Below are 7,797 nucleotides of genomic sequence, written 5' to 3' on the forward strand. Positions count from 1 at the left end.
CAATTCAGAGGTCAGAGGTCAATAAAGTCTCGTACGCTCTTAATATGAAGGTAAGGTAAGGTAAGGTAAAACTTTATTGATCCCTCAGGAGGTCTCCTTCAAGCATGTATTTGCATCTACAGGACGAGAAAAATAGTTTTAAATATATGATGCTTTAAACTAGCTCTAGTGGGAACAATAACATTTACTTTTTGTTGTGAAAACTCATTTAATTTTCTTGTATTTTCATCATTTTACGTCTTCTTGTAACAAAACCATCAATTTCACTGTAATGTATCGATGAATCACACAAATGGCTTTTAGCTCAATTACAAGCAGTGAAACGTCGTCAGTGCTTTACTAGCATATATATGGTTTATAAACTGGACGGAACCTGAACGTGCTCGAGTTCCCAGCGAGCCAGGGCTTGATTGACACATTATTCCTCACATAAGCAGCTCGTGGTGATTAATCCGAGGCTCACTCTCTGCGGGGAATCCTTGTTAAACAGTCGAGGGAAATGATCCAGCGTTCCTCGGTAAATGAATGACAAGTACGCGGTGGAATCACATGATCTCGCTCGCCTCCTGAACCACTGAAGGCTCACGTGTTTCTCTCTCCGTCGCCATCGTCCGTTAATATATTACAATCAGAGATGATTAAAGTATCTTCCTGGAGTCTTCACCAAAGGTTACTTTTTAACTCAGAATGTTGAAGAAAACGTCAACGTTGTAATGAAAGACAGGAGATGATTGATCGCTGTCGACAACAATCTTCTATCAAATGAAAGGTGAGTGACAGGAGGACTTTTCACTCACTTCTGTGTCATGAAAGAGAAGATGAATCAAAGATCTTTATATTCCTAAACTTTCTTTCTCCGTGAACATAACATCCTGGGACTGATGCTGACTTTACGTCCCTCAGAGTTTGAATCTTCTTGAGATTTCGTCGTTTAAATGTCGAGAATATTCTTCTTTCTTCAAGAATTCAAGTCATTTTTCTTCACCGAAGTCATCCGTTCATCGATCACATGATCAATGTGTCAATCATGGACGATGACGTGATGTCAGTCATGTGACGAGCCTCTTGAGTGACTCGCTGTCGGAGGTAAAACAACGACTCGTGGATCGTTTTCAACCGAGAGACTCACACCAGCAGATCAAACGCACACGTTGTGTAGCTGCGCGACCGAGAGCACGTTTGTCGCCTGAAATGAGCAGAATTGTGACGAGTCATTAAACAACATCAAAGGACACATGAATAATTGACTTGTGCGTTTGACATTTGACACCAGGGGGTCTTTTTGTTCATGTTACACACACGAACACACAGATGTGTTGCTTTGTTACGACTCTTTGTGAGTCGCTACCCTTCAGCAGATCGTGACCCACTTTCCTTTAAAGCTGCAAATAATCCCATCGACACCAAGTTAATCCAGGAACACACAACGATGAACCGTAGACGACGACACATCTGTCCACATCTGTCCACGTCCATCAAGACTCTTCAGGTGCTTCTGCTCCGTCCATCATGCCTTTATTTTGTGAAGACACTTCCTGTTTCTCTGGGCTTCACTTAAGTGTTCCTGGACTCACAACTGCCACTGATGTTTCTTAGCTGAACCTTCCATTCCTGCATCAGCAACGTGTGTGTGTGTGTGTGTGTGTGTGTGTGTGTGTGTGTGTGTGTGTGTGTGTGTGTGTGTGTGTGTGTGTGTGTGTGTGTATGTGTGTGTGTGTGTGTGTGTGTGTGTGTGTGTGTGTGTGTGTGTGTGTTGCAGCAGAGACACAAAGATAAATTCAGCTCAGCGCAGTAAGAGCGGGGCAGGAACTAGAGCACAGTAGTAAGATGAACGCATCCAGCATCCTTTCAAAATAAAACACAACTTATTGTGTTAACATAATACAACAGATGTAGAGAAACCTTAGAACAAAACCACCATTTTTTTGATTCCAGGGTCATTGATTTTTATTGTTACATTAATAACTCAAATTAACTTTTGAGTCATTGTCACATATGTTCACCTGCTTTACTTCTTGACCTTTGATGGTTCAAAGTCCTGGCTTTTAAATCATTCGAAGTTACTCGGAGTTAAAGTTTTTTGTGAACCGTTAAGATGTTAAGATAAGAAAAGATGTTTTGAATGAACATTAACAGAGACTTCTATGAACAGTCAGAGGTTGAAGTTAAAGATTCCACTTTATTAAAGATAAAACGTGTCATGTTTCCTGGAGTTTCTTGGAATTTTACTCGTCAAAATCTGCTCAAAACTCTTCTACGAGTTCCAACGTTTGAGTTTAGTTTGAGGTGAACCGTCTCACTGATGTGATGGAAGATCCTGGAGAAGATCCTCCCAGAGCGGCAGAAGTCTCCACACAAGACGTCGTCCAAAAGTGTTCCTCAGAAGATGTTTTACTCAACTTTCACTTCTGTCGCAGGATTGTTGTCACATCGTGTCCCAGAGTCGATGTCGGGACGTCCGACCCTGGTTCTGGTTTTGGCCCGACCTCGTCCGGAGTCTCTTCTCTCCGCTGGGGGATCCTGAGGAGCTCCGGCCATTTGTATTCCTGTCATTGTGTACTCGCTGCGTCGCACGATCTCTTCAACAAAAGCATTTCTGACCCATTTCAGTTCTCCTGGAGGCCTCGTGGAAGTGACTGAGGAACATGGATCAACACTATTGGTCCAACACATTTAAGGACGTGACCTTCTGCAGATTCAACCACATCTAAGATGTTTCTTTGGACATAAAGAGGATCTTTGTGTTTGTGCTTTCAGCTCCAGGAGGAGCTTGTTCTGGTCGGATGAATGTTTTCATTTTTCACTGCCGAAAACTCTCTTTTGACATAAAGCATAATAAACGTATTTACCCGAGAAGACTCGATATGAAAGGATTTCATAGAACGATCACAAGGCTGCGAATACTTTTAAATAAATAAATAAACTAAATAAAACTTCCTGTCGAGGCGACACCATTGAAAGAGAGAAAATCTAACCACTCCATGAATTTCTTCCTGTCACCATTATCTACTTACTTACTTAACCCTGAGACTATCAAAGTCTTTCCACTGTAGTTCTTCCTCTGAGGGTCTGGAGAACCACCGTGGTTCTGGAGACTCTGAGGGTCTGGAGACTCTGTGGTTCTGGAGACTCTGAGGGTCTGGAGAGTCTGAGGGTCTGGAGACTCTGAGGGTCTGGAGACTCTGAGGGTCTGGAGACTCTGAGGGTCTGGAGACTCTGAGGTTCTGGAGACTCTGAGGGTCTGGAGACTCTGTGGTTCTGGAGACTCTGAGGGTCTGGAGACTCTGTGGTTCTGGAGACTCTGAGGGTCTGGAGACTCTGAGGGTCTGGAGAGTCTGAGGGTCTGGAGACTCTGAGGGTCTGGAGACTCTGAGGGTCTGGAGACTCTGAGGGTCTGGAGAGTCTGAGGGTCTGGAGACTCTGAGGGTCTGGAGAACATCGGTCTGGTCATCATCGCTCGTTCATGAGGAGATCCTGGCGTCACTGACGAGTGTGAAGACGAGCTCAGTGAGTGAGACTCTGTCACGAGACACAACGTTCTCTCACTTTGAAACATCTGAAGTGACTCACGATGCAGCCGAAGACGTCAGATACACAAACACATCTTACAACACGATCGATGCGAGAAGTGAAGCAGTTTGACTTTGATTGTAAATATAGGAACAAGTTATTACAAATAAAAAATGATATTTGTTTCTGTTCTTGAACAACTACATCGTTTTATCTCCTAAAAATGTACTTTTGTAAAACCAAAGGTCGTTGATGAGGAAATTCAAAGAGAATTTATTCTGAACAAATGATTCATCATCATGTATTTTAAGAAGATTTCATCTCGAATGTATCTTAAGACGCTTGTTGCTGAATCAAAGTCTCTCGATCGTTTTCAACAAAAGTCTTCTCAGAGTCAGTTTCGTTTGTTTATTCAAAATGAATTCCGTGAAGATCGATCCACGATGTTCAGCCTTCGCTGCCCACGAGTCACTGACGCACACGTGTCGAAGGTCAATCATGGTCATGTATGATCATGTATGATCATGTATGATCATGTATGATCGCCTCGACTGAAGGGTTGAACAAACACATAGACATGTTGAACTGAGGACGTCATGTGACTTCATTAAAATAACTCAAACTTCAGGTCATGATAAAAACCTGACGAGACGTTTTATTTCTAATGACCATCTGGATCCATAAATCATGAGAAGGAGCTGATTCTTTGTTTTCTTTTGCCACTTCCTTGAAAACAAGTTGAACAATTGAATGTGTGTTTTCACCTCCTGCATCTACTCCCACCTGGATAAAGGAAGCGGTTCAGTGAGGATCCTGTTCCTGGACTTTTCTAGTGCCTTCAACACCATCCAGTCACTCTGCTGCAGGACAAACTGACACAGATGCATGTGGACCCTGGTCTGGTCTCCTGGATTACGGACTATCTTACTGATCGACCACAGTATGTCAGGCTGAAGGACATCACGTCTGACACTATGGTGTGCAGTACAGGAGCACCTCAGGGGACAGTACTGGCCCCTCTCCTCTTCACCATCTACACTTCAGACTTCTGCTACAACTCAGAGCTGAGTCTCGTCCAGAAGTTTGCTGACGACACTGACATCGTTGGATGAATCATTGTTGGATGAATCATTGTTGGATGCATCAGGGACAACAGCGAAGACGAGTACAGGAGTCTGATACGTGACTTTGTGGACTGGAGTGAGAGGAACCACTTGCAGCTGAACACCTCAAAGACCAAGGAGCTGGTCTTGGACTTCAGGAGGTCCAGGACAAAGCCATGTCCAGTGTCCATCAGAGGCAACGAGGTGGAGATAGTGGACAACTATAAGTACCTCGGTGTGTGGATGGACAGTAAACAGACCTGCAACACAGACCATGTATATAAGAAGGTTCAGAGTAGAAGTACTTTCTGAGGAGGCTTCGATCATTTAACATCTGCAAGAAGCTCCTCTGCATGTTCTACCAGTCTGTGGTGGCCAGTGTTCTATGCTGTGGTGTGTTGGGAATGTGTCCAGGAGGAGGTCAACAGGTCAACAGGTCAACAGGTCAACAGGTTGATCAGGAGGTCTGGCTCTGTGGTTGGAATGAAGCTGGACTCACTGGTGACAGTTGCTGAGAGGAGATCATTGAACAAACTACTGTCCATCATGATGATGACATCATCCTCTGAACACTGTCATCAGTGAGCAGAGAAGCAGATGAAGCACGAATGCTCCTCCCATGATGCAACACTAATAGACTCAGGGACTCATTCATTCCTCGGGCTATTAAATTGTACAATTCTGAGTTCGGGGGCAGGAGTGGAGTGAGAGTATCTGGATGTTCTATGTTAGTCTTTGTATCTTTGTCTTTGTTGTTTTTCTTTGATCTATGTTCTTTATCTTTATCTTTAGACTTAGATTGTGTCATCTTGTTCTTTCTCTTTATTTATCTTGTTCTTATTTTATTTCGATTTATTTTTTATTTTTTATAAAAAAAATTGCTGTATGTATTGGCTACTGGAAAAAAACAACAATTTCTTTATTGATCCTGAGGATCAATAAAGTTTTACCTTACCTTACCTTACCTGAAGAGAACTCGAGTCCACCTGGTGTTGAGGCTCAGGAACTGCACAGAGATTGAATTCAACGGTTAAACAGCAACAAAGAGACAAATGATCACATGAAGCTCTTCGTGAAAATAAAAATCTGTTTGTTTTTTCTAGTTTTAAGATTCATTCGTTGAGCAGAAGATAAGTTAAGATAAGATATCATTGACATACAAATAAAAAATACTTACTTACTTACATATGTAGTGAAATAGATGTTTGAAAGTTGACTTAACTTAAATTACATTTAGAATAACCAGTTAATAATGAATTACTGTTGTGTTTATTGTGTTTATCGTTTGGCATAACTGTGTGTATCGTTGTTTATTCTGTGCATATGTTTACTGTACTTTAATCAATGTGTTTTTCATTCACACTCAGGCTTGTGTGACGGAACCTAACAAAGGATTTTGTTTCAACGACGAGGTTTGAATGTATTTTCCTCCAATTAAAATCCTCGTCCTCGGCAGCCAATCACAGCCTCGCCAGGACAGCCGGGATTGAACCAAAAACCGTCTTTATTCGATCCACCTGCGCCTGCTCTGCCTGCACACACCGCACCGGGTCCAGTGCGGCCGTTGACGGGCTTCAGATCCGGGTTCGGTCCGAGGCTGGACGTGATGCTCTGGCGTATCGCGGCGGTTGCCTAGCAACGCGCTGGCAGTGGGCGCCGTGCGGAGCTGATGGTGGGCTGAAGACCATCTTCTCCTGACCTTGGCGGCGTGAATGCGCAAAACACGCGGAGGCTGAAGCGGCAGAAAGGCGAGGAGATCCGCGGGTTTGACGCAGAAAGTGTGTGTTTGTGCGGAGAGGAGGAGAGGAGGAGGAGAGGAGGAGGAGAGGAGGAGGAGCAGAGGAGGAGGAGAGCAGGAGAGGACGATGGAGGAGACTCGCAGCCTCGCAGCTTCTCTGGCAGGTGAGTGAACATCTCGTCAACATTTTGCACCTTTTCATCCATTTCACGCGCGGATCGATCAACATGTCGCTCGACGGTGAATCTCAGCGAAGGTTATTCTTCACCTGTTCCCCCTCCATCACCCCCTCACCCCCTCACCCCCCCTCAGAGGGAAATCATCCTAAAATTGAGGGGATCCGCTGAAAGGCTGGAGGTCCCGATGACAAGGGCACCCTGAGCCCCTGAGGGGCCCCACAGGATCGATGATGAGTGAGGTGTGCAGAACATGAACATTAGCATCGGTGCTGCAGAGACGTCATGATTGATACTGTTGTGTTGATGCAGTTCAGCTGATGAAGCAGGTTTTAAATGATTGACTTTTGTTTCTTCAAGTCTCTGGTTATTATTTTGTTATTTGAAAATCAATGATACAAACTTAACCAAGTCTTTGATAAAATTACAGAGAAATGACATAGATCGGTCACATGATACACATAAATGATCACATGACATCATTCTTGATCACATGACATCATTCATGATCACATGACACCCATAAATGATCACATCACACACATAAATGATCACATGACATCATTCTTGATCACATGACATCATTCTTGATCACATGACATCATTCATGATCACATGACACCCATAAATGATCACATCACACCCATAAATGATCACATGACATCATAAATGATCACATGAAATCCTTACTGATCACATGACACACATAACTGATCACATTACATCATTACTGATCACATGACACACATAACTGATCACATTACATCATTACTGATCACATGACACACATAAATGATCACAACACCTTTAAATGAACACATGACACGCATAAATGATCACGACACTTTTAAATGATCACATGACACGCATAAATGATCACGACACCTTTAAATGATCACATGACACATTACTGATCACATGACACCCATAAATGATCACGACACCTTTAAATGATCACATGACACATTACTGATCACATGACACCCATAAATGATCACGACACCTTTAAATGATCACATGACACATTACTGATCACATGACACCCATAAATGATCACGACAACTTTAAATGATCACATGACACATTACTGATCACATGACACCCATAAATGATCACGACAACTTTAAATGATCACATGACACATTACTGATCACATGACACCCATAAATGATCACGACACCTTTAAATGATCACATGACACATTACTTATCACGACTCACATAAATGATCGCATGACTCATGAATCATTTCATGACTTTACTCTGATGAT

General features: G+C 43.0%; 1 protein-coding gene across 1 annotated transcript in view; it reads left to right on the forward strand.

Annotated features, from left to right (window-relative positions):
- The first annotated feature begins 6,154 nt into the window (after positions 1–6,154).
- Positions 6,155–7,797, forward strand: part of LOC148065655 (neuroligin-3-like) — a 38,818-nt gene continuing 37,175 nt past the window's right edge. Inside the window, exon 1 of the mRNA XM_087806981.1 lies at positions 6,155–6,515. The gene's annotated coding sequence lies outside the window, so the exon portion shown is untranslated. The remainder of the gene's footprint in view (positions 6,516–7,797) is intronic.

The sequence above is a fragment of the Callionymus lyra genome, chromosome 14 (genome assembly GCF_982586985.1).
Source record: "Callionymus lyra chromosome 14, fCalLyr1.hap1.1, whole genome shotgun sequence".
Lineage (NCBI taxonomy): Eukaryota > Metazoa > Chordata > Actinopteri > Syngnathiformes > Callionymidae > Callionymus > Callionymus lyra.